Source organism: Bufo bufo, chromosome 6 (assembly GCF_905171765.1).
Source record: "Bufo bufo chromosome 6, aBufBuf1.1, whole genome shotgun sequence".
In the NCBI taxonomy this organism is placed as follows: Eukaryota; Metazoa; Chordata; class Amphibia; order Anura; family Bufonidae; genus Bufo; species Bufo bufo.
The window spans coordinates 175,157,543-175,184,521 of record NC_053394.1 but is presented as its reverse complement, the minus strand read 5'-3'; the positions used below and the strand labels follow the sequence as shown (position 1 = coordinate 175,184,521).

General features: G+C 44.0%; 1 protein-coding gene across 1 annotated transcript in view; it reads right to left on the bottom strand.

Moving 5' to 3' along the window:
• Nucleotides 1-25,349, bottom strand: part of LOC121005287 (gastrula zinc finger protein XlCGF8.2DB-like) — a 52,061-nt gene extending 26,712 nt beyond the window's left edge. The window contains exon 1 of the mRNA XM_040437932.1: nt 25,275-25,349. The gene's annotated coding sequence lies outside the window, so the exon portion shown is untranslated. The remainder of the gene's footprint in view (nt 1-25,274) is intronic.
• Nucleotides 25,350-26,979: the final 1,630 nt, after the last annotated feature.

The following is a 26,979-nucleotide window of genomic DNA, read 5'->3' as shown; positions in this document are numbered from 1 at the left end:
ACAATAGAGGCCCCCAGGGGTACGGGCCCTATAACTATAGGAATTACCAGGGTTACAGGCGCTGGGATAATAGACCCAGACAACAGAGGGAAGATAGGCAGGAATCCTCAAATTCACCCAGGAGTAGGTCACCTACCGATAACCAGGGTGCTCAGCAAAACCAAAATGTGCCCAGACCAAACAGGTTTGATCAGCTGGCAGAACAAGTGGCCCAGTTGAGTGACATTGTGAGAAAATTGGTATCTCCAGGAAAACAGCCTGAGCCTTTTTTAGGGGCAACTCCAGGTCCCAGCTCAACATCATAAAGCAAATTGGGCCGGGTCAGAACCCAGGCCACTGTAAGGATCTTAAGTTGATTGTGGTAGAATCTGATAAGATTCATAATTCAATATTTCCTTGCAGTACCTCTGACCCTGAAATTAGGGCCAGGGGGGAAATGTCTAATATGTCATTTGTCTTGCAGTCTAATGATGTCAATTCATATGACCAGATGTCTGTTCCAGTGTGTAATCCCATCGTTCCAGCATCTAGCCGTGAGCCAGCTGTGACTTGTGGTGTCACACAGCTTGTCCCAAAGGCGGGGGCTGATGCTGCTCCTTCAGCTTGTCCTGAGAGACTCAGGAATGCAGAGGTCACGGAGCTGCAAAGAGGTCAACCTCTCAGACAGCAGATGGGTAAACATCCTAACTTTCTCTGTGATTTGTTCCAGGTGGATGGCAGATACTTTGTGGAGATATATCTCCAAAATGAACTTATCGGACCAATCAAAGGATTAATAGACACTGGATCACAAGCCACCATTTTATCTATCAGTTATTTCCAAAAGATTTTGAATTTAACATCAAAGAAGCCACGATTAAGGTCATTTGATGGCTCTTTGATAAGTGTAGGTGGAGATGCCTTACAGGTAAAAGGAACATCCTGGTTGACATTTAAGATTGGCAAGAAAACAATTAGACATCCCACATTGATTGTGGATCTTCCATATGATCGGATGATCATAGGAATCGATTTATTAAAAAGATTGAGTCCCATAGTTGATTTCATTAATGAAGCAGTATGGACTCTTGAAGGCACCCATTGCCTATGAATACTCTTGCAACGCACAAGCACAACGCAGTTGTCATGTGATTGAAGAGAAACCTAGCTCTATTGAAGTGCATTTCAGGAACAATCAAACACCGGAGGTCACAATCCTGAAGAATGGTAAACCCGAGGAAGATGTCAATGGTGCCGCTCACATCATTACCATCCAGAGGGACGAAATCAAAAAGGTAACTCTGGATGATGATATTTTAACCATTTCTCTTGAAAGGGGGAATCACGAAGTCGCGGACCTGACAAGGCACATTCAATCGATGGTACGGATTAAAAAGGTCAATGACAATTTATTGATTCCCGTACAGGTAAACAATATAGCCCGGGTGAAATTTGCCAAGTTGGATTTGAAATCCGAAGCAAGTTACATAAGCCTAGGACTCTTGAAACAGATCACCAATCCTAAAATGATTAAAAGTTTCTCTCCACAGGACCAATGGGTTCATGATCTGGATGGAGATTCCCAAAGTCATAATGTGGTTGCAAGATGCGTTTTGTCTATCTCCATAGGAAATAAAACTACGGAGCACGTTTTCATCGTGATAAATGAACCACGGTATCAAATGTATATAGGTAATGACCTTCTGCACCGATTTGCCGTACAGATTGACCTGGTGAATAACACCTTATGGTCCAGATTGCCGGGAAACCCAGAGGGATTCCAGGATATAGAACAAGCCTTACGATGGGGACAACAGATGCCCTATGCCGTAAGTATCATGGTTGCTGAGAAAGTTGAAATTCCTGAAGGATGCAAACCATTTCTTCTACCCATTAAAATAAAGAAGGGACAGAAGCTGAAGAACACAGACGCGTTGATCTGTTTATCCAACAGAATACAGCAACTCGGCCTAAAGGTAAAGCCTACTCCCCTGATCAATATCCATCAGGATCCGTTACATATGGTAATTCATAACATGGTTTCCCATAGCATATCCCTACAAAAGGACACTGTAATTGGTTTGGCTATGGATTCGGAATACTACACATTTGGATTCCAAAATGATGTTATTGGAATAATTCCTGATGAATACCTGACAGAGGAACAAACAGTGGAACAACATTTTTCCTCAACCCCTGAGGGGTTATTTAACATCCACTCTGTTTATCCTTTCAGCTCTGAAGAAGGTACATGCCACATCGAAGAATCATCATTGGTTTTCAACCATGAGATCGATGAAAAAGAGTATGAATCGTACCAGCAAGGAAAGGATAAGGTATGCTACACCCAGAACGATTTAACTAGTGAGCTTGAAGAAGCTTACGAGTTAAGTCAGCCTGAGATTTTTCCAGAATTTCAGGAGCGGGTGGAAGAACAAATCTCCATGGCTGACGCATGCTCCGATGAGTCAAAGCGTCAATGGCTAAAGGAGCTCTTCGCAGAGTTCCAGGAGATGTTCGCAAAGGATTCTTATGACTGTGGGGAAACAGACCTACACGTTACAAGAATCCAGACAGATCCCGATGCACCCCCTGTTTTTGTCAAACAATACCGACTTCCGCTGGCGGCTTACGAGTCACTATCGGAAATCGTCAAAAACTTGGAGGAGAAAGGTATCATCCGTCCAGTACACAGTTCATTCAATCATCCGATACTTGGAGTCCTCAAACCTAATGGTCAATTTCGTCTCTGCTCGGACCTAAGACAGTTGAACAAACGTGTTTATATGTCCGGATGGCCCGTGCCATATATTGACCAGTGTTTGGCACAAATACAAGGATCCAAAATCTTCACTGCCCTTGACTGTGCACAAGGATATTGGACGATTAAGATAGATGAAAGGGATCAGTACAAACTGGCCTTTACATTTGGCAAACGACAGTATGCATGGACCCGACTGCCCTTCGGGTACATAAATGCAGGCCATGAGTTTGCAGTGTTCATGCATAAGGCAATGCCTGATGCCACTGAACGAGGTACTTTATCCTATGTGGATGACATCCTGATAAAAAGTACAACTTTTGAGGAACATATTCAGGAGTTGAGGCATGTACTAACCCAGCTGAGGAAAGCAGGTGTAAAACTTTCTTTGCAGAAGGCTCAATGGTGCCGGACCAAGGTTAATTTCCTAGGTCATGAAGTCACTGCGGATGGAATTAACCCACAGAAAAAGAAGGTGGAAGCAGTGACCCAGACAAAATCTCCTACAAATCTCAAGGAGTTGAGATCATTCCTGGGCATGATGAACTACTCACGTAAGTTCATAGATAATTATGCCGAAATTACAAAACCTCTTTTACAGTTGCTAAAGAAAGGAGTAAAATGGGAATGGAGTGAGCGTCATGAGCAAGCTGTAATCGAGCTCAAGGCCAAACTTATCCAGGCTCCATGCCTTGCTTATCCAGAAGGGGGAAAACCTTTCTTCGTGGAAACAGGTTTCACTAATAAAAGCATAAGTGCAGTTCTTTTCCAAAAACAGGAAAACCGAAACAAGATCATCGCCTATGCCAGCAAGTCCTTGTCACCGGTTGAGGTAAAATTCAATGATTGTGAGAAAGCATTGTTGTCAACTGTGTGGGCTTTGCAATATTTTAGGAGTTTTATCCAAGGCGAAAGGATCATTGTGGAGACCGCACATCAGCCACTGCAATACTTGCAGAGTGATCGTATAAGAGATGGAAACTTGTCAAACAGCAGGATAACCGCCTGGACAATGTCCTTAATGGGATGGCCATTGGAAATCAGGTACAAACAAAATAATAAAAACCCAGTTGCTCAAGGATTAGCGGAACTCCATGACTGTACCCATACGGAACGTAAAAGTGAATCAACGGAAAATGATTTCCTGGAGGAACAATCATCATCACCATATAAATCTTATGAAGAGGAGTATTGCAAATTGTTACCATGTGTGTACGTAGACGGCTGCTCCTTCCATGTCGATGAAGGATCCGAACGTACATTGGTTGCAGGTATTGGAGTCGTATGGAATAATACATTCCTGGATGTATCCGTTGGATACAAGATTGGTTCCAAAAGCAGCCAAGTTGCAGAACTGCTGTGTACAAAGCCGTACAAATGGCTATCGAATATGATGTTAAGGAGTTTGTAATCATCACAGATTCTGACTATATTCGTAACAGCTTTGTGGAATACTTTCCCGGATGGAAAAGATCAGACTGGATGAGAAGTAATAACAAGCCAGTAAAGCATGGAAAGATGTTTTGTAAAATTGATGAGATGGTTACCGCCCACAGTCTTACCATTTATTGGAAGAAGGTAAGAGGTCATTCAAAATATCCAGGCATGGATAAAGAGGGGAATGACCTAGCGGATTCCCTTGCCAAGCAAGCAACCATTGATGGAGAAGTCTTTGACGTTGATGACCTCATGGGAACTATCCAAGTGGATGCTATGACAAGGAGTCAGGCCCAAAAGGGAGCTGAAGCCAATGTGGCGCAGTGGAGCCAAAATTCCCCTAGTGAGGATCTCATTGCAAGCCAAAAGGGGGATCCAATTATTGGTCTCTTTTATAAGCACATTGAGGATCCACATAACTATCCCATAACCACGGAAGACTGTGTGGGTAAGGAGGAGTTACGAATTTTGATGAAAGGTAAGTCCCAAATCTCATTACTGGATGAACTGCTGATAAGAACCTCCAAGAATGGTATCACGCAATGGATAGTACCTGCAGCATACCGAGGTCTGATGTTACAACATGCACATGATGCCCCAACAGCTGGTCATCGAGGTGAGAAAATAACGTACGAGTTACTACGGGACTACGCTTACTGGCCACATATGCTGCAAGATGTGCGAACATATTGTCAGGGATGTCTAATCTGCCCTCAATTCCAGCCACAAGGACCCACTCATCGGGCACCATTGATGAAAAGGGGGATGTCCATGCCATGGTCAGACATCCAAATTGACTTCATTGGACCAGTAACAACTTCATCAATAGGCAACAAGTATATGTTAACCGTAACTTGTTTGTTCACCAAATGGGTAGAATGTTTGCCGTGCAAAACATGCAGTTCCAGCGCATGTGCATCTCTACTCATTAACCATGTATTTTCTAGATTTGGTCTTCCCCAGCGCATCGAATCCGATCGTGGAAGTCACTTCACCAGTGAGGTGATGACAAAGATGTGGGAAATCCTGGGGATAAAGAGGAAGCTACATATAGCTTATCGACCAGCCTCTAGTGGTGGAGTAGAACGTTACAACCAGTCCATTGTGAACATCCTGAAAAAGTTTGTCAATGAATCTGGTAAGGACTGGGATGTCAAGTTAACTTTGGTGCTTATGGCCATCAGAGCCACCCCAAGCGCAGCAACTAAACTTTCTCCCTTCGAGATGATCACGGGAAGGAAGATGGTGTTACCCCAGCATTTACTTTACAGGACAACAGACCATAACTTGATCAATGCTACAACGTCGCATCAGTATGTGGAAAATTTACGCAAGCATGCTTTTGCGTTCGCCCAGAAAAATATAGAGAAAGCCGCAGTGAGTGCTAAGACATACTATGATCTGAAGACTACACAGAAGGAGTATCAAATTTCCGATCGGGTATATCTCTATAACTTCGCTCGGGATCAAGTGAAGGAGAGAAAATTCCTACCTTCCTGGAAAGGTCCCTATGTCATCACTGACAAATTATCTCCAGTGGTCTACAAGATCAAAATCCCTAAGGGGGATGAATTTATTGAAAAATGGGTGCACATTAATCAGCTACGTGTTTGTCATCCCAGTGCACGACTTCGAGAGATTGAAGGAGTTGGATGAAAAGAGGTGAAAAGACTTTATGGTTCCAGCTAAAGACGGAAATAAGGATTGGTATTGTATGAACGGAAAAACGTTATCTGTTATTCTACATCTTTAACGCATACTAACCCATCCTGATGTATGTTTCCTCTGTAACAAAATGTCTCCTAACTCACCTCTGAAACCAGAACTTACTCTGTTCAAGAAAAGAACTTATGCCAATCAGAGGTATATGGTATTAGTAACTCTTTTCTTGCAGGATAAAGTAAAAAAAAAATGTATATACTCATATGTGTCATATAATATTTTATAGGCGTAAGATGTCATCAAAGATGATTGCCATTATCTACGTCGTCCTGATCTTGGGGAAGGAGTTCCATGCTGAGCCGATTGCTGTGCCAGGTCCTTCATCGGGGATCATGCTACAAGATACAGCGGGGTTCATCTTGACGAACAAGAGGATATTATCCCAGAAGGTCTACATCAGCCTGGATCCACGCGTTTTCGTCGAAAGGCAATTCAACGTGTCCGAAATCCAGTCCCCGGAAATCCAAGCCTGGTACCAGATGCACATCGGATATTCCCAAGAACGGATTACGCAAATCCTGGAGCAAGCAAGGAAGACTTTGACCAGAGAACAGTTTTCTACAAACCAAAGTGATTCATGTTTTTGCAGTCGTAGCCGCCATAATCTTTGGCGTAGTGGGCACTGTTATTACTACCGGTATGACAGTTGCCGATTCCATCTCCATCAAGATATTGGAACTTGAAATTGGTTCATTGAAAAGGAACCTATTAAACATTCACGTGGAGATGGAGAATCAAAACAAACCTTTATCGAACTTATATCCTGTTTTGCAGGATCTATGGGATGGTTGAGTTTGTTGACCGTCCAAGTCATGCGTTAGATAAGGTTCTCCAGAAGAACTTTAGTCAAGCTCTGGTTAGAACATTATAAGCCAAGTCTACGCATCGAAGAAGATATATGAAAAGCCCTTTTAAGCATTCCAAATACATTCACATTTTATGGAATATTTTGGAATGAAGGGGGATTTGTTGTGCATTTTCATAAGTGTACAATGTATCTGATGATACCATATTCAATATGGATGATCATTGCCTTTAACAGCATGTGATCAGCATGAACCTGAAAAAAAAAACCAAGATGGGTTCATAGCAAGTTCAATGTGTTAAAAGTGAATATATAGAGAAGACTATACTTTTATTATTGTTTAGAGACATGGATTTATCTACAGTGGTTTCTCTAAACTTGTCTGTCTGAGGAACAATGGGTGTTTCATGGCTAAACCATGATCTGATAAGAGACGTCCATAAAACACATCTGGTGTGTGCATTTATTTAGCGTTTGAACTTATTAATGATTCATATATACTATGTGATATTGATGTATTATAACCAAATATTATTAATGTCTCTTTATATGTCTGTATCTCACTGAGAGGGTATATTCCAGGGGATATAAAATGTGTTTAAGTGGAAATTTCTTAAATAGGGTTTATTTTAGAGGAGCTGATGTTATCTCAAACATCATCACTCAATCGCTGAGACAGTTAAGATACACAAACCAGAAAAACCATCATTACTCCTATCTGCCCCATAAATTCAGGGATTAGGAAAACTTCTGATACCGCCAGTCAGTCTGAGCAAAGTGTCAGAAAGAGCCCCTCCTAATTGATTTAAGGTGTGAAAGGGCAAAGTTTAAGTAGTAATAAAACAATCTGTATATATGTTAATTCTTAAAGTATTCAAAATTGTATATGATACAACAGGGCCATCAAATGGTAGATGGGCAGAAGTTTCTGAGGAATGTCAGTTAAGTGACATCATCCCCATGTTTAACATACGTCACACCCACCTTATCTAATTGGTAATCCCTATTCCAAGAGGGGATGGGCATAGATAAGGATGGGGATATCTGATCCAGTTTTTGGGAGAGAAAAAAAAACTTCTTCACAGACACTTCACAAACTTCACAAAAAAGAAAAACTTCACAAGGACTTCTTCACAACGGAACTCTTTACAAAGATTCATTCATCAGCATCACTTCACACGTCAGGAACATACCATAGGACGGGACATATCTGAACCTTGGAAAGCTGAGTCCATTCTAAAAGCTCTTTATCCCAAAGCCAGGGGTAATGTATAATTTATTTCATTTGCAGTAATTATAAATCGCTCCAATTGGCATATAGTTGAGACCCCATTATTAGTGGGTCAATAGTGTTAAAACAATATTTTTATGGGAAATTTTAATGAACGTGCACATCATTAGAATTCCTGTAATATTGATATCAGAGTAGAATCTCTGATCGGATATTATTATCCGTAGTTAGGCCAACGGGCGTATTTATAAGGTGTCTCTTACTGCCATATTCTTTGATTGAGCATAAGGGATTTTCCACATATTCATTTCTATTGTTTTGTTGTTATTGTTACATTATAATATTTTAATAATCGGTAATAATTTGATAATAATTTGAATAACATTGTATTATACTTGGTGTACTAAATTAAGTAAGCCCGGCGTAAACGGCGGAGCATCATTTTGTGGTCAATTTTGATATTATCCTTGTATTCATTTGTATGCCATTTTTACTGCATGTATTTATTTGTAATAAATTATATTTTATATAATTAATTGCACCCTGTTTCATTATCTGCACAAATTAACTTTAGATCTCATCAATAAAAGAACTGGCGTTTATATGTCCGCCAATAAAAAAATTAATTTTTAATTTTTCATATTTCATAAAAATATGAAATCATAATTTTTATGATTTCATATCTTATATGAAATAAATACCCGACAGAATGGCGGCCAAGATCTGATTCGGAGGTATGACCGAAGTCGGAATCGACTCCTCCCTGGACAGCTCGGAGTACTGCCGTGATAAGGCATCCGCCCTGATGTTCTTGGAACCGGGTAGGTAGGAGACCACGTAATTAAAACGTGACAAGAACAGAGCCCATCTGGCCTGACGTGGTGTCAATCTCTTGGCCTCAGAAAGGTAGGTCAGATTCTTGTGGTCCGTCAGGATGAGGACCGGAACCACCGAACCCTCGAGCAAGTGCCTCCATTCTTTAAGGGCCTGCACGATGGCCAATAACTCCCTGTCACCAATCTGATAGTTGCACTCCGCGGAAGACAGTTTCCGGGAGTAAAACCCACAAGGAAGCAGAGGACCCTCTGGTGTTCTACGCTGAGACAGAAGGGCGCCTACTCCCGTCTCAGACGCGTCCACCTCGAGGACAAAGGGCAACCCAGGGTTGGGATGCGACAGAATCGGAGCCGACACAAAGGCGGACTTTAGAGCCTCAAAAGCTCGGATGGCCTCGAGCGGCCAGACCTGGGAATTACTGCCCTTCCTGGTCAGATCCGTGAGAGGCTTGGCTAGCATGGAAAAGTCCCTGATGAACTTCCGATAATAATTGGCGAAGCCCAAAAAGCGCTGCAGGGAACGAAGACCACTGGGCTGGGGCCACTGTAAGACAGCCGAAACCTTCTCAGGATCCATGGAGAACCCCTCAGCGGAAATGATGTAACCTAAGAAGGTTACCTGGGATCGGTGAAATTCGCATTTCTCAAGCTTACCGAACAGCTTGTTCACTCGTAACCGTTGCAACACTCGTCTGACATCCAGAATGTGGGCCTCCATGGATTCAGAATATACCAAGATGTCATCCAAATAGACCACCACACACTGCTGCAACAGGTCACGGAAAACATCGTTGATGAATTCCTGAAAGACTGCGGGCGCATTGCACAACCCAAAGGGCATAACCAAGGATTCATAATGACCGGTCCTGGTGTTAAACGCGGTCTTCCACTCATCGCCCGCCTTGATCCTTACCAGGTTATATGCCGCCCTCAGGTCGAGTTTGGTAAAGACCGTGGCCCCTTTAAGGCGATCGAACAGCTCGGAAATCAAGGGTATCGGGTAAGCGTTCTTGATCGTGATGCGATTGAGACCCCTGTAATCGATGCAAGGCCTCAACTCACCGCCCTTCTTTTTCACAAAGAAAAATCCAGCCCCTGCCGGGGACGAGGATTTGCGAATGTGTCCGCGTGAAAGCGCCTCCCTCACGTACTCCTCCATGGCCTCATTCTCCGCTACCGACAGTGGATAGACTTTGCCACGAGGAGGAACGGCACCAGATTGTAACTCTATGGCACAATCGTATGGGCGGTGCGGAGGTAGGGCAACCGCGCGCACCTTATCGAATACATCCCGGTACTCCTCGTATTCAGGAGGCAACAGAGAGTCCGAGGAAGTACACAGCAACTTGACAGACCCATGGATGCAACTAGCCCCACACTGCGGTGACCACGAGAGGATCTCGGCCGATCTCCAATCGAAAGTCGGATTATGCTTCCGGAGCCAGGGGTACCCCAAGACCACCGAGTAGTGTGGAGACGAAATAACCTGGAGGCAGACCGACTCTCTGTGAACGGCACCAATGGCTATCCCCACTGGAAGGGTCTCATGAGTCACGTGTGGCGGCAGAAGGGGTCTGCCGTCTATCGCCTCAAGAGCCAGTGGGGAACCTCGAGCCTGCAGAGGAATGGAATTGGCGGCAGCGAACACATTATCAATGAACAAACCACCAGCACCAGAGTCCACCAACGCCTGGGTCGTCACCGAGCCCCCGACCCAGGAGAGGACAACAGTGATCAGTGGTTTGTCAACACGGGAAACCGGGGACGAGGAGACTCCACCCAAGATCTGCCCCCGACAGGATCTCAGGTGCGAACGTTTCCCGGACGGTTCGGACATGCCAACCGAAAATGCCCACCGAGACCACAGTACATGCATCGGCCCTCGAGTCTCCGGAGTACCCTCTACCCCTCGGACAGGCGAGCAAACCCCAGCTGCATGGGTTCACCCCCAGACAAGTCATCCCCAGGAGGCGTGGGAGGAGAGGGAGGCACGGGTGGGACAGCAAACGTGGGCGCCAATCTGTTAGAAAACCTCCGCAGGCTCTCCTTAAAGGAAGGTCTCTCCCTGAGTCTGGTGTCAATCAAAATCAGGAAAGAAATAAGAGACTCGAGCTCCACTGGTAGGTCCTTAGCTGCAACCTCATCCTTCAAGGCATCCGAGAGACCATGAGAGAAAGCAGCGACCAGAGCCTCATTATTCCAGCCCACCTCTGCTGCCAGGGTACGAAACTCAATGGCGTATTCAGCTACGGATCGTGAACCCTGTCTGATGGACATAAGGAGCTTCGCAGCAGAGGCAGCACGAGCCGGCACATCGAATACCTTCCGAAGAGAAGCAACAAAACCGGAAAACTCGGCAACCACCGGATTGTTGTTCTCCCATAAAGGGCTGGCCCAGGCCAAGGCCTTGTCCGAGAGCAGCGAGATCAAGAAGCCCACCTTTGATCTCTCAGTAGGAAAGGCATGTGGCAGCAACTCGAAATAAATGCCCACCTGGTTAAGGAAACCTCGGCACTGAGTTGGCTCTCCCCCAAAGCGCTGTGGAAGAGGGGCAGAACCGGTCATACCCCGAAACACCGCAGGTGCAACAACAGGTGTCGGGGTAGACTCTGGCGCAACAACCGGAGCGGCAGTAGGAGCGGGCCCAGGAGCGACAACCGACCCATCGGCAACGGGAGCGAAATGAGCCGTGCGTTCAAGCAGGGTTTGCAACGCCACAGCGAACCGACCCAACAGGTGATCCTGCTGATCAAGTCTGGCAACCAGCGTGGGTAGCGAGGATGGCCCTGTACCGTCAGAATTCATGCTTGGTCCTAATGTCACGGAACCATGAACCAGACGTACAACAAGAGATAAGTGAAAATAAGAAGGCTTTATTGAAAATAAAGCTGTAAAGCAAAAGTCCAAACGGATGGCGAAACCGAAGCAGAGTCTTTGCGAAGCCAGAGATCAGGAACCAGAAGGGTAGTCAGACGAAGCCAGGATCAGGAACCAGCAGGGTAGTCAGACGAAGCCAGGATCAGGAACCAGCAGGGTAGTCGGACGAAACCAGGATCAGGAACCAGCAGGGTAGTCGGACGAAACCAGGATCAGGAACCAGAAGCAGCAGCAGTCTAGAAGCATGTGAACACAAGAGGACCAAGCAAGGAACTGAAGCCACAGACCTCCTATATATATGAGCTAGGCATCCAGCTCCTCCCAGTGGGAAGGAGGAGCCGCAGGGTGGGAGGCTACAAGGAACCCAGAAACCAAGATGGCCGCCAGCACATGTCAAACGAAGGAGAACAGCAAGAAGGTAAGACCATGACAGAGACTCTCACCTCTCCGCCGCTGGGCATTTTCCAGGCCATCATACCAGACTTCCTTTCTGTCTGCATCCCTGTAGTCTGCGGCTGCCTCCTCCTCCTCGTCATAGAACGCTGTCCGAAGACTAGCCGATTCCATCCTGCTGTAGCCAGGGGCGCTGTACGGATACTAGCATTGCCCCCAATTTAGTAAATCCACGAACGGTGTCTCCGAGCTGCTTCTCCTCTCACTAGGACGCCATCCCACCGCTGCCACCAAATGTAACGGATCTCCTGGCACCTCGACCGGGTACCTCCGTTGATAGTTGCTCCTAGTGCTTTCCGAGGATTCCAAGCAGTCCACTTGACACCGTACGCACTGCAGACCCCACGAACCGCCGAACATTGGTTGAGGTCTCACCGTCTCCTACCCACCCTGGACCTACGACAAGGCTCCAGGCTCCAGTGGGTGAACTTCTCCTAAAACCAGAGAGCAGGAACAGCTCTTACAAGAGCTAGTAGTAAAGCCAGGGGAGTATAGCAAATCTTCAGCGTATAGCAATCCCCCAGTGTCGATCAGTTACCCAAACACCAGCCTCAACATGATGAAGGATAAAACAGGCACTCTTTATTGAGGGCTACCCGCCCGTATTTATGCAGGTCCCCATCTGGTCGACACGCCCCTAGGGGACCAGAAGGAAGACTGTGACACAGGACAGATATGCAGCAATTCAGGATACACAGACACAATACATCCCCACAATGCATCATGGTTTCCTCCTCTCCTGCCCTGGAAACACCCGAGGAGTAATTCAATTATCTCTCAAGACAAAGGGAAATCGCCAATACACATGTGGGGACAACAGGACAGAAATCACCATTTAAACATGCAATGTCACAACCCTTACAGTAAACACAGACATTTAACATATCCCCAGATAGCTCAAGTCTGAGTGCATATTATTGGGTGAATGGCACTCAGACTACACGAATACAATAAAATTTGCTATCTGGGTACCCTCACATAACATAAAATACAATTCCAAAGACAGATTTAAGCTGTGCGGCCGGTCTGTCTTCTCCTTTAAAGTTAGTATGGGCCATAATCCTGAGGCAAGAGGCTGGTAGCCAGGCCCCTCCGAAACCCAGTGGCAAGGTTGGTTTCGCCACAGAAACCACCCAAAAATTATCCCATTCTAGAAACTACACCCCTCAAGGTATGCAAAACAGATTTTACAAACTTTGTTAACCCTTTAGGAGTTCCGCAGGAGTTAATGGCAAATGGAGATAACATTTCAGAATTTCAATTGTTTGGCAAATTTTCCATTTTAATCCATTTTTTCCAGTAACAAAGCAAGGGTTAACAGCCAAACAAAACTCAAAATTTATTGCCCTGGTTCAGAAGTTTGCAGAAACACCCCATATGTGGTTGTAAACTGCTGTACGGGCACACGGCAGGGCACAGAAGGAAGGGAACGCCATTAAGTTTTTGGAAGGCAGATTTTGCTGGACTGGTTTATTTACACCATGTCCCATTTGAAGCCCCCCTTATGCACTCCTACAGTAAAAACTCCAAAAAAGTGACCCATTTTGGAAACTACGGGATAAGGTGGCAGTTTTGTAGGTACTATTTTAGGGTAAATATGATTTCTGGTTGCTCTATATTACACTTTTTTTGAGGCAAGGTAACAAAAAATAGAAATTCAGAAATTTCATCTCCATTTGCCAATAACTCTTATGGAACACCTAAAAGGTTAACAAAGTTTGTAAAATCAGTTTTGAATACCTTGAGGGATGTAGTTTCTTAGATGGAGTCACTTTTTTAAGTTTCTACTCTAGGGGTACATCGGGGGGCTTCAAATGGGACATGGTGTCAAAAAAACAGTCCAGCAAAGTCTGCCTTCCAAAAACCATATGGCGTTCCCTTCCTTCTGTGCCCTGCCGTTTGGCCATACAGCAGTTTACGACCACATATGGGGTGTTTCTGCAAACTACACAATCGGGGCAATAAATATTGAGTTTTGTTTGGCTGTTAACCCTTGCTTTTATTTTTTGTTATTTTCATCGTTGATCTGACAGGTTAGATCGTGTGCTATTTCTATAGAGAAGGTTGTTATGGATGTGACAATACCAAATATGATTGATATATGAAATATGATTTTGGATTTTTTGTTTGAGTTTTACATAATAAAGCATTTTTGAAAAAAATTCTTTTTTAGTGTCTCTACATTCTGAAAGCCATATTTTTATTTATTTTTTTTTGGGCGACTATCTTATGTAGGGTCTCATTTTTTGCGGGGTGAGATGTCGGTTTGATTGGCACTATCTTGGGGTGCATATGACATTTTGGTCGCTTGCTATTACACTTTTTGTGATGTAAGGTGACAAAAATGGCTTTTGACACCGTATTTATATAATTTTTTTTCTGTGTTCACCTGAGGGGTTATGTCATGTTATTTTTATAGGGCAGGTTTTTACGGACGCGTCGATACCTAATATGTATACTTTTATGTATTTATTTAAGTTTTACACAATAATATCATTTAAAAAAAAAAAAATTATCATGATTTAATGTCTCCATAGTCTGAGAGACATATTTTTTTTATTTTTTTGGGCGATTGTTCTATGTAGGGGCTCATTTTTTGCAGGATGAGATGGCGGTTTTATTGGTACTATTTTGGGAGGCATATAACTTTTTGATCGCTTGCTGTTACACTTTTTGTGATGTGAGGTGACACAAATTGCTTTTTTGATACTGTTTTTATTTAAAAAAAATTACGGTATTTACCTGAGGGGTTAGGTCATGAGATATTTTTATAGAGCAGGTTCTTACGGACCCGGCGATACCTAATATGTATAGTTTTTTTTATTTATTTTACTTTAAAATCATGTTTTAGTGTCTCCATAGTCTGAGAGCCATATTTATTTTTACTTTTTGGGCGATTGTCTCATGTAGGGGCTAAATTTTTGTGGGATGAGGTGCCGATTTGATTGGTACCATTTTGGCGTATATACGACTTTTTTGATCACTTTTATTACCTTTTTTGGGAAGTAAGGTGGGCAAAATTTCAATTTGATCATAGTTTTTTTTTTATGGCGTTCACCGTGCGGGGAAAGTAACATGACCATTTCATAGATCAGGTCATTATGGACGCAGTGATATCAAATATCAAGTGATATCAAACATGTGTAGTGCATTAACAATATTTTTTTTATTATATAAAATTTTTTTATTTTTTAAGAGTGATAAATGTGTTTTGTTATTTATTTTTCACTTTTTTTTTTTTTACCCAGACCCACTTGGTTCTTGAAGATCCAGTGGGTCTGATGTCTGTATAATACAATACAGTACACTATATAGTGTACTGTACTGTATTTTCACTTTACACTTAGCCTGATCAGACTTCTGCCTTTAGTAGAAGTCTGATCAGACCTAGCCTTACCATGGCCTGTGAAGGCGTCCGGTTGCCATGGTAACTATTACCCGCTGCCACAACAGAGCAGCGGGTGATGGGCAGGGAGGGCGGCCCCCTCCCTCTGTGATCCCGTCAAGAATCGGGGGCTGAAACGGCATAGCAGCCCCCTATGGGAGAGGGAGGGAGCTCCCTCCCTGTTAACCCCTTCCATACAGCGGTCCCTACGGACCATGGCATGGAAGGGGTTAAACGGCTGACATCACAGCACAGATGTTTGCCGTTTCAAGCAGAGTGTCAGCTATGTGCCAACACGACAATTTAACCGATCACCGCTGCGCGGCGGGGGGGTGATGGCCGCCCGCCCACCGACACCGCCAGCACCGCTCGCACCAACCTTCCCCCGCACAGCCCACCGGCACATATCAATGAGAGCTGCAGGGGGGCTGGTAAAAATTAAAAGATCTGTCATTTTGAAGTTTCTGATTCCCGCAGTCACGGACCACGCGGATCAGAAACTTCCGAAAGCACTGCAAACCACAGGTCTGAATTGACCTGCGGTTTGCAGCGATCGCCGATACGGGGGGGGTCACAGGACCCCCCTTGGCATTGTGACAGAGTGCCTGCTGAATGAATGATTTCAGCATTTTCAGCATCACCCCCCGCCGCGCGGCGGTGATCGGAAATACACAGGGCGTATAGATACGCCCTGTGTCCTTAAGTACCGGGACATCAGGGCGTACCTGTATGCTCTATGTCCCCAAGAGGTTAAATAATAAAGTACATGGATGATATACCATATTGGACTGTAGTATTCAGGTTAAATTGCTGTGTTGGCACTTTGCGATAAATAAGTGGGTTTTGTGTTGCAGTTTGGGCACTTGGTCTCCAAAAGGTTCGCCATCACTGGTATAGGGACTGCCGCCCAGTTGTAGGGGTCACTGCTTAGGGTAACTGTGCAAGAAGTTAGGGATCGTGGATCCGGGAAGCTTTAGTGCTGCACTATCCCTGTTTGTGTGTGGCAGTAGTCTCCTTATCCTGACAGGGGCACTATGGGAGTCATTATCTAAAAAAAACACTGAAATTAATCAGTTTTTAATGACTGTTAAAAACTGATGCAAAACAGCCATTAAAAACTGATAAACGACCAGAAAATGGATGCCATTTTAAACTGACTGTGACCATTTTTAAAGAGCCTCTGTCAGCTTACACAACCCTATTAAACCAGGCATAGTGTCTGGTAGGGTTGATCATGCTGATTAAAACAATACCTTAGTTATCTTTGTATGTAGCAGCATTCTTGAGATATCAGCATATATTCAGGGACATGGAGGGACCTCTTTCACTGCACCGTGTGTACGTTTGAAATATTCAATAAAGAACGTGCAAGATTTTATCTCCTTCGTGCTGGAAATCTGTTTATCTAAAGATCTGACACTTTGATACAATGTAAAGTAGCCAGTGTATAGCTTGTATAACAGTGTAAATTTGGTGTGCTCTAAAAATAATTAATCACACAGCGATTAATGTCTAAATCGCTGGCAACAAAAGTGAATACACCCCTAAGTGCAAATGGCCAAATTGTGCCCAATTAGCCATTTTCTCTCCCCGTTGTCATGTGACTCTTTAGTGAATGGGGAGCAGGTGTGTTAAATTTGGTGTTATCGCTCTCACACACTCTCATGCTGGTCACTGGAAGTTCAACATGGCACCTTAACTCTCTGAGGATCTGAAAAAAAAAGAATTGCTGCTCTACAACTTGCAGGATAACAGGCCGAACTGGATGGACAAATGTCTTTTTTCGGCCTTATGTACTATGTTACATAAAGATGGCCTAGACTATAAGAAGATTGCTAACACCCTGAAACTGAGCTGCAGCACGGTGGCCAAGACCATACAGCGGTTTAACAAGACCGATTCTACTCAGAACAGGCCATGGTTGACCAAAGAAGTTGAGTGCACCTGCTGCCAGCATTACTGCAGATGTTAAAGGTGGTGGTGGGGGGGGGGGGGGGTACAGCCTGTCAGTGCTTAGACCATACACTAGATCTAATTGGTTTGCGTAGCTGTAGTCCCAGAAGGAAGCCTCTTCTAAAGATGATCCACAAGAAAGCCCACAAACAGTTTGCTGAAGACAAGCAGACTAAGGACATGGATTACTGGAACCATGTTCTGTGGTCTGATGAGACCAAGATAAACTTATTTGGTTCAGATGGTCTCCCCAAACACACCTCCTGGAATACCACAGCCTTGCTAAAGAGTGCTGGACTGGCCAAGCATATCTCCAGACCTAAACCCTATTGAGCATCTGTGGGGTATCCTTAAATGGAAGGTAGAGGAGCGCAAGGTCTCTAACATCCACCAGCTCTGTGATGTCGTCATGGAGGAGTGGAAGAGGATTACAGTGGCAACCTGTGAAGCTCTAGTGAACTCCATGCCCTAGAAAGTTAAGGCAGTGCTGGAAAATAATGATGGGCACACAAAATATTGACATTTTGGGAACAATTTGGCAATTTTCACTGGGGGGGGTGTACTCACTTTTGTTGCCAGTGGTTTAGACATTGGCTGTGTGTTGAGTTATTTTGAGGGCACGCCAAGTTTACACTGTTAGGCTCCTTGCAGATGAGCGTTCCTCTTGCAGCGAGTCCGCATCACAGCAACCGGCCTGAACTCCCAGCGCTGCAGGGGGTCACATAGTATTATATTGATTTATGATGCTATGTAACCCTTAGGCCCCTTTCACATGGGTGAGAATTATGCGCAGGTGCAATGCGTGAGGTGAACGCATTGCACCCGCACTGAATCCGGACCCATTCACTTCAATGGGGCTGTGCACATGAGCGGTGATTTTTACTCATCACTTGTGTGTTGCGTGAAAATCGCAGCAAGCTCTATATTGTGCGTGCGTTGTACGCAACGCAGGCCCCATAGAAGTGAATAGGGCTGCGTGAAAATCGCAAGCATCCGCAAGCAAGTGCGGATGCGGTGCAATTTTCATGCATGGTTGCTAGGTGACGATTGGGATGGGGACCTGATCTTTATTATTTTCCCTTATAACATGGTTATAAGGTAAAATAATAGCATGCCAAGTAAATTAGGGATGGAGGGGTTAAAAAAAAATATTTAACTCACCTCATCCACTTGTTCACTTAGCCCGGCTTGTCTTCTTTCTTCTTCCTTGAGGACCTGGGAGAAAAGTACCTTTGGTGACGTCACTGCGCTTATCACATGGTCCATCATTCAGTGAAGAAGTCCGGGTTTGGGTCTGGGTACCACATTCAATTTTTTCTCACGCGCGTGCAAAATGCATTGCACTCGTGCGGAAAAAACGGAAGAACGCAACGCAATCGCATACAATACTCACCCCACACGCAGGCAAAATCGCACGATTTTCCCGCAACGCACTTGCATCCTATCCGGTGCTCACACGCGCCGCCCGCTTGAAAGAGGCCTTAGGCTGGGTTCACACGAGCGTGTCCGGATTAGTTCCGGATGCGTCCTGTTGTGTTGCGGCAAACCCGCGCGAGTAGGAATGCAATTGCAGTCAGTTTTGACTGCGATTGCGTTCCGTTGTTCAGTTTTTATCGTGCGTGTGCAATGTGTTTTGCACGCGCGTGATAAAAAACCGACTGTGGTACCCAGACCCGAACTTCTTCACAGAAGTTCAGGTTTGGGTTAGGTGTTGTGTAGATGTTATTATTTTCCCTTATAACATGGTTATAAGGGAAAATAATAGCATTCTGAAAACAGAATGCATAGTAGGTGATCAGTTGAGGGTTAAAAAAAATAAAAAAAATTAACTCACCTTCTCCGTTTGTTCGCGTAAGTCCCGGTCTCTTCTTTACTTCTCAAAAGATGAACTATGGGCTAAAGGACCTTTGATGACGTAAGATCACATGCTCCAATCACATGGTCCATCACCGCGGTGATGGACCATGTGATTGGAGCATGTGATCTTACGTCATCAAAGGTCCTTTAGCCCATAGTTCATCTTTTTAAAGAACTAAAGACCGGGAGAACTACGCGAACAAGAGGACAAGGTGAGTTAATTTTTTTTATTTTTTAACCCTCAATTGACCTTCTACTAAGCATTCTGTATTCAGAATGCTATTATTTTCCCTTATAACCATGTTATAAGGGAAAATAATACAGTGTATAGACAGTCACCTAGCAACCGTGCGTGAAAATCGCACCGCATCCGCACTTGCTTGCGGATGCATGCGATTTTCACGCAACCCCATTCACTTCTATGGGGCCTGCGTTGCGTGAAAAACGCAGAATATAGAGCATGCTGCGATTTTCACGCAACGCATAAGTGATGCGTGAAAATCATCGCTCATCTGAACAGCCCCATTGAAATGAATGGGTCCAGATTCAGTGCGGGTGCAATGCGTTCACCTACCGCATTGCACCCGCGCGGAAATCTCGCCCGTGTGAACGCAGCCTTACAGTTCTGGAATGTACTGGATAACACTGGCATAATGTTGCCAGTGTTATCCAGTACATTCCAGAACTGTAAGGTTTATATAGCATTATAAATCAATATAATGCTATGGGAGGTCAGGCCGGGTGCTACGATGCGGATTCACTGCGGGAGGAACGCTCGTCTGCAAGGGGCCTTAGGGTACTTTCACACTAGCGTTTTTCTTTTTCGGTGTTGAGTTCCGTCAGAGTATCCTAATGCATTCTGAATGGAGAGCATTCCGTTCAGTATGCATCAGTTCAGTCCCTCTTACGTTTTTTGGCCAGTGAAAATACCGCAGCATGTTTTCTCTCCAGCCAAAAATCCAGAACACATGCCGGAATGCCCGATCCGGCATTCATTTCCATTGAAATGTATTAGTGCCGGATCCCGCATTAAGTGTTCCCTGATTAGTGCCAGATCAGTTTTTCTGGATGACACCGGAGAGACAGATCCGTTATTTCAATGCATTTGTCAGACGGATTCGCATCCGGATCCGTCTGACATATGTCATCCGCGACGGAACTGCCTGCCGGAATCCTCTGCCGCAAGTGTGAAAGTACCCTTATACAAGCTGTACACTGACTACATTGTATCAAAGTGTCATATCTTCAGTATTGTCCCATGAAAGGATATAATAAAATATTTACAAAATGTGAGGGGTGTACTCACTTTTGTGAGATACTGTATGTAGGAATGTAGATAAATGCATTTTGTTATGTGGGCGTTTGGGGCTGTGTTGGGCCCCTAGAGATTTCGGGCCTGGGACTGCCGACTCAAACATTCCTATCATGATCCGTCATTGCCAGGCACTGCCACCACATAGTGTACAGAGCTATGATGTTCCTGTGCCTGGTTATGGCCACAGCAGCTCCCGCAAACAGCTGATCTGCAGTGGTTCTAGGATAGGTCACTGCTATGAATTGTCCTATATACTGTAGCTGTGTGTAAATCATGATATAAGTTATATTGTATAAATTGTATTGTATGAGTCACATTTTATTCATATAAATACAGACCCCATTGCATATTTGTGTACATACACCAACATTCAGCCAGCCCTTATTCTAGAGGCGCGCCGATGATATAGGATCCCACGCTATGTCCCAGACACGTGCCTAAAATGTTAAAACTCCTCTCCCACGTTGTCTTATTCTAAAGGCATTGAGGCCGTGATCAAGGTCCGGGAGGGACTGAAAAGTTGGCCTTGCCGTTTCTATTGTAACTGGATGGATCAATAAAAGTTAAAGTTTAAAGCGAACGTTGCTCCAGTTCTGGTTAAGGCCTGAACTTCCCACGGTACATGTGGTGACCAACAAATTGTCTTTATATATGCATCATGATAGCACTTATGCCCTGCAACATAAGGTTACCAAATGGCCCCTTTTTTCAAAAAACTGAATAAGTTTATAATAGCGTCTAGGGAGGCCATTAACCTTATTGTGACACGGTTTAAATATACGGAATGGTGCCTAAAGGCTGATATAGGGGGAAGTTTGGGGGCTTTAAGGGTGTGTTGATTTTCTTGGATATACATGAATGGCACTCTATTAGGCTAAATTCACACATCTGTGGAAAACGGTCCTTGAGATACCGGACTGGCATCCTGCTTAGTGCAGTAGCGCACGTGTTCCTCAGTGTCTTCCTAGATACGTATCCATACAACAAAACCAGAATCCAGCTCTAATTCTGTTCAAACTTCAACAATTTATTATATCCATTAAAAAGAGAAAAAGCTATGGTAAGCTAGTGCATATTGAATTAAATCCATGATGTGCAGACAGGTACAAGAAAAATTAAGCCCAATGGCAAATGGGCGTTTTGTCCTACGTAAATTTTTCCTGGACAACCCCTTTAAGTTTATCACAACCACTGCTGCAATGGAATATTTCTACAGGTTCATTTGTTGAAATGGCTGATGTAGTCACTAAGTGCATCTATGAAATGCCTAAATAGAGGCAGGTTCATAGGTGCATCGGACAATCACAGTTAGAACGCTGCCCCTTGCTTCGTTATTAAGAAGGTATAACAATTGGTACATACAGTTGCAAGAAAAAGTATGTGAACCCTTTGGAATGATATGGATTTCTGCACAAATTGGTCATAAAATGTGATCTAATCTTCATCTAAGTCACAACACTAGATAATCACAGTCTGCTTAAACTAATAACACACAAATAATTAAATGTTACCATGTTTTTATTGAACACACCATGTAAACATTCACAGTGCAGGTGGAAAAAGTATGTGAACCCCTAGACTAATAACACCTCCAAGAGCTAATTGGAGTGAGGTGTCAGCCAACTGGAGTCCAATCAATGAGAAGAGATTGGAGGTGTTGGTTACAGCTGCCCTGCCCTATAAAAAACACACGCCAGTTCTGGGTTTGCTTTTCACAAGAAGCATTGCCTGATGTGAATGATGCCTCGCACAAAAGAGCTCTCAAAAGACCTACGATTAAGAATTGTTGACTTGCATAAAGCTGGAAAGGGTTATAAAGGTATCTCCAAAGCCTTGCTGTTCATCAGTCCATAGTAAGACAAATTGTCTATAAATGGAGAAAGTTCAGCACTGCTGCTACTCTCCCTAGGAGTAGCCGTCCTGTAAAGATGACTGCAAGAGCACAGCGCAGACTGCTCAATGAGGTGAAGAAGAATCCTAGAGTGTCAGCTAAAGACTTACAAAAGTCTCTGGCATATGCTAACATCCCTGTTAGCGAATCTACGATACGTAAAACACTAAACAAGAATGGATTTCATGGGAGGATACCACAGAGGAAGCCACTTCTGTCCAAAAAACCCCCATTGCTGCACGTTTACAGTTTGCACAAGAGCACCCAGATGTTCCACAGCAGTAATGACAAAATATTCTGTGGAAAGATGAAACCAAAGTTGAGTTGTTTGGAAGAAACACACAACATTATGTGTGGAGAAAAAGAGGCACAGCACACCAACATCAAAACCTCATCCCAACTGTGAAGTATGGTGGTGGGGGCATCATGGTTTGGGGCTGATTTGCTGCGTCAGGGCCTGGACGGATTGCTATCATCGAAGGAGAACTTAAGGCCATCTGTCCACCAGCTGAAGCTCAACAGAAGATGGGTGTTGCAACAGGACAACGACCCAAAGCATAGAAGTAAATCAACAACAGAATGGCTTAAACAGAAGAAAATACACCTTCTGGAGTGGCCCAGTCAGAGTCCTGACCTCAACCCGATTGAGATGCTGTGGCATGACCTCAAGAAAGCGATTCACACCAGACATCCCAAGAATATTGCTGAACTGAAACAGTTCTGTAAAGAGGAATGGTCAAGAATTACTCCTGACCGTTGTGCACGTCTGATCTGCAACTACAGGAAACTTTTGGTTGAAGTTATTGCTGTTAAAGGAGGTTCAACCAGTTATTAAATCCAAGGTTTCACATACTTTTTTCATCTGCGCTGTGAATGTTTACATGGTGTGTTCAATAAAAACATGGTAACATTTAATTCTTTGTGTGTTATTAGTTTAAGCAGACTGTGATTGTCTATTGTTGTGACTTAGATGAAGATCAGATCACATTTTATGACCAATTTGTGCAGAAATCCATATCATTCCAAAGGGTTCACATACTTTTTCTTGCAACTGTACATATCTATCGCCTATGAGATGTTCTTAATTCAGCACATCTAGCTACAGTAAGGGTCCATTCACACGTCCGCAACTGTTTTGTTGTGGATCCGCAAAACACGGACACCGGCACTATAATAGAAATGCCTTTTCTTGTCTGTGTCTGCGGACAAGAATAGGACATGTTCTCTTTTTTGCGGGGCTGCAGAACGGAAGTGCAGATGCGGACAGCACACAGTGTGCTGTCTACATCTTTTGCTGCCCCATTTAAAATAAATAGGTCTGCATCTGTTCCGCGAAAATGCGGAACGGATGCGGACCCATTTTGCAGACGTGTGAATGGACCCTTACATTGGAAATTCTGGGGCAGAAACAAGAGACAGTTGGACAAACAATCTGATATTGGGTTTGATGCTAGGGTCCACCCACAACCTGAATGAACATAGTGAAGCTTTGGAAATGTACTCCTATTACATCTATTTGTTCTTAGTCAGGTCATTTGTATTCTGTCTCCAGACACTATATAGAGGTCCAGTCAGTTACTTAAAGGGATTATCCCATCTTGGACATTGGGGGACCCACACTTATCCTTACAACGGAGCCTGCAAAGTGGTGGAGGGTGCACCGTGCATGCGCAGCCACCCTCCATGAATTTCTATGGGACTACTGAAAATAGCCGAGCGACGGATTGCAGGTATCATTGATGAGTTTCTGGCTGTTCCTCTTATGTTTTTTGCTGTAGATGGTACCATTCTTTCATTAAAATCTAAGGGGTTTTCCTGGTAGTTTTATACTGATGACCTATCCTCTGGATAGTCCAAATGCAATCAACGGCAGCATGTCCTTCAAGGATTTTAAAATCTTTGAAGGACATGCTGCTGTCGATTGCATTGGATTATCTAAGGAGTGACCGTAAAGGATCCATGGTTGCTGACTGGCTGAGGCATTCCTTAGGAAGTCTAGGTGGTACGTTTGTGCTGCTTTCAAGTTGTTTTTTCTATCCTCTGGATAGGTCATCAGTATCTGATCGGTGGGTGACACCCAGGACTCCCGCCTAACAGCTGTTTGAAAAGGCACTGGCACTTGCAGCAGCGCTGTGGCCTTCTCTCAGCTTACCAAGTACAGCACTGTGCATTGTATAGCGGCTGTGCTTGGTATCGCAGCTCTGTCCCATTCACTTCAATAGGGCTGAGCTGTGCATAGGCCATGTGACAGATTAACTTGACGTCACATGGCCTAGGATAAGTTGTGAGAAGGCCCCGGCACTACTGCGAACCCCAGTGCCTTCTCAAACAGCTGATCGGCAGGGTCCCGGGTGTCGGACCCCCATCAATAAGATACTGTATAGGTATCTGAAAACCCTTTTATACATTTTATGAAACCTTTTAAAAGATTTAAATAGTTTGGGAATAAACTCAGTGATCATTTTGATGCTTCATATTGTCTCAAATTTTACCGCTTATGGACAACTGGTCATTTTTGATAATGCAACCCCTGTCATACCTATAACTATTCACAGTATTCCAGGTGTGGACCAACAAGTGATTTTGGTGAAATAATACTGTCTGCACTGGACTGCACGGTATGTTGATTCTATGTTAAGGAACGTGAACAAATATATTCAATACAACAAAATATATTAAACAATGCAATAATTCTAATTTTTCAGCAATATAGCCTGGCTGTATTTACTGCCGCAATGAGCTCGGACAAGATAAGACTAGTTAAAGACTCACCACTCAGCACCTAAACAAGATGATTGCAGAATCCGGCTCCCAGGCAAGTGGCAACAGATTTGCTTAGTAGGCTGCTTTTACAGCTATGTATCTGCTGGGAACAGGAGAGGGAGGAACTTCGAAGGCTGGTGATAAAACCTCATCAGCCTTTTACATTGGGTCCAAGTTGAATCTGCCAAGATCCCAGAAGTGGGAAGCAGTCTTCCTTTATGGAATAGTGCTATAAGTAACACAAAAAGAACTGCACCAGGTGGAACATAGAGTAATGTCAACCATGGATTGACACAGACATGCACATTGTGCTCTCACCTTTTATTATAGTGAGAAGTCACAAGCCCCATACCAGCGTGTATCAATGTTGGCACTAGCAGCTGCATGCGTCTAGATACTGTCACAGGATGCTTCTGGGCGTGGTACCAAACGATACAAACATCTGCTAAATGACTAATTAAAAAGCCAAACACCAGTGCTCGCCAGCTGAGGTCCAAAGGTTCTTTATTTCATTCCATACATAATGGTTATTGGGGTCTAGCCTCTTCTGAATATTCTCATATCAGCATAAGGGCTCATGTACAAAGCCGTAAGTGTTTTGTGGTCCGCAAATCATAGATACGCGAGACACGGATCTCGGCTGAGTGCATGCCACATATCCTATCTTTTTCGCAGGGCTGCGGAACAGATGTGCGGAGGCGGACAGCAAATGGTGTGCTGTCCACATCTTTTGCTATCCTATTTAAATTAATACTGTAAAACAAAACATGCAATGCATAAATCACAGAAATTTTAGACCTACTGAAAACTTAACTTTTATATAGGATATTCATTAAAATAAATCCCACAAAACTAAATATATGTTTCAGATGACTGCAGATAGTTATCTAGCGGAGTTTATTAGGATATAAGGCATCTTAGAACATGTAATAATGTTTGTTGTTACACTGAATTGTTTCAGATTCCAAAACTGCTGATTCCTTTGTCAGGCTGTAGATGTGGCACTTCCACTGCAGAGAATGGTCCAAAAGATCAAGATGAAAAAAAAGGGAGATAATATCCCTACAGTGCTATTAAGGCCCTGCCTAAAAGCGGAGAGGTCTCCCGCCTAAATGCGGGAGAATCAACCCCTAATAGAGCGACCCCACTTATCGGCAGCTGACCCTAGACTGAACTAACCCTATAAAAATTAACTCCCAAACAAACAAATTCCCGAAGCGTTTCCTCTGTTACATGTATTGTGACAGAATCATCGGGGGATAAACAGATGAAATAGATGAAAAAATGGCCTAATAGCTCCTAGCTAGATAGCTTTGCTGGTCCTCCCAAATGTTAGTATGCAGTGACAACATGCAATGCAACAGCTCTCTGCAAACCAAAGAAAGTACAAAAATGCATAATAATTGCTAGTGCATTACTTATAAATTAGAGATGCTTGGCAAATCATTTTGTACAAAATTATTTGAGCCCGTCTGCCACACGTCAAGGCGATCTCTGTAAGACGGGTTCCTAACACTAAATTCTACCTGTTATGTGCTATGACGACTTCCATACAATTCAGGGAGTGTAGGTTCCACATGCATGCTGGGCCTGCTTTGATTTCTGTCATTTTTGGTGCCAAAATGGCCTCCATTATATCCAAGGAATGCAGGTACCAACATGCATGCCGAGCCCACTCCACACCACTCCTGGTGCCAAATGGCCACCAAAGACT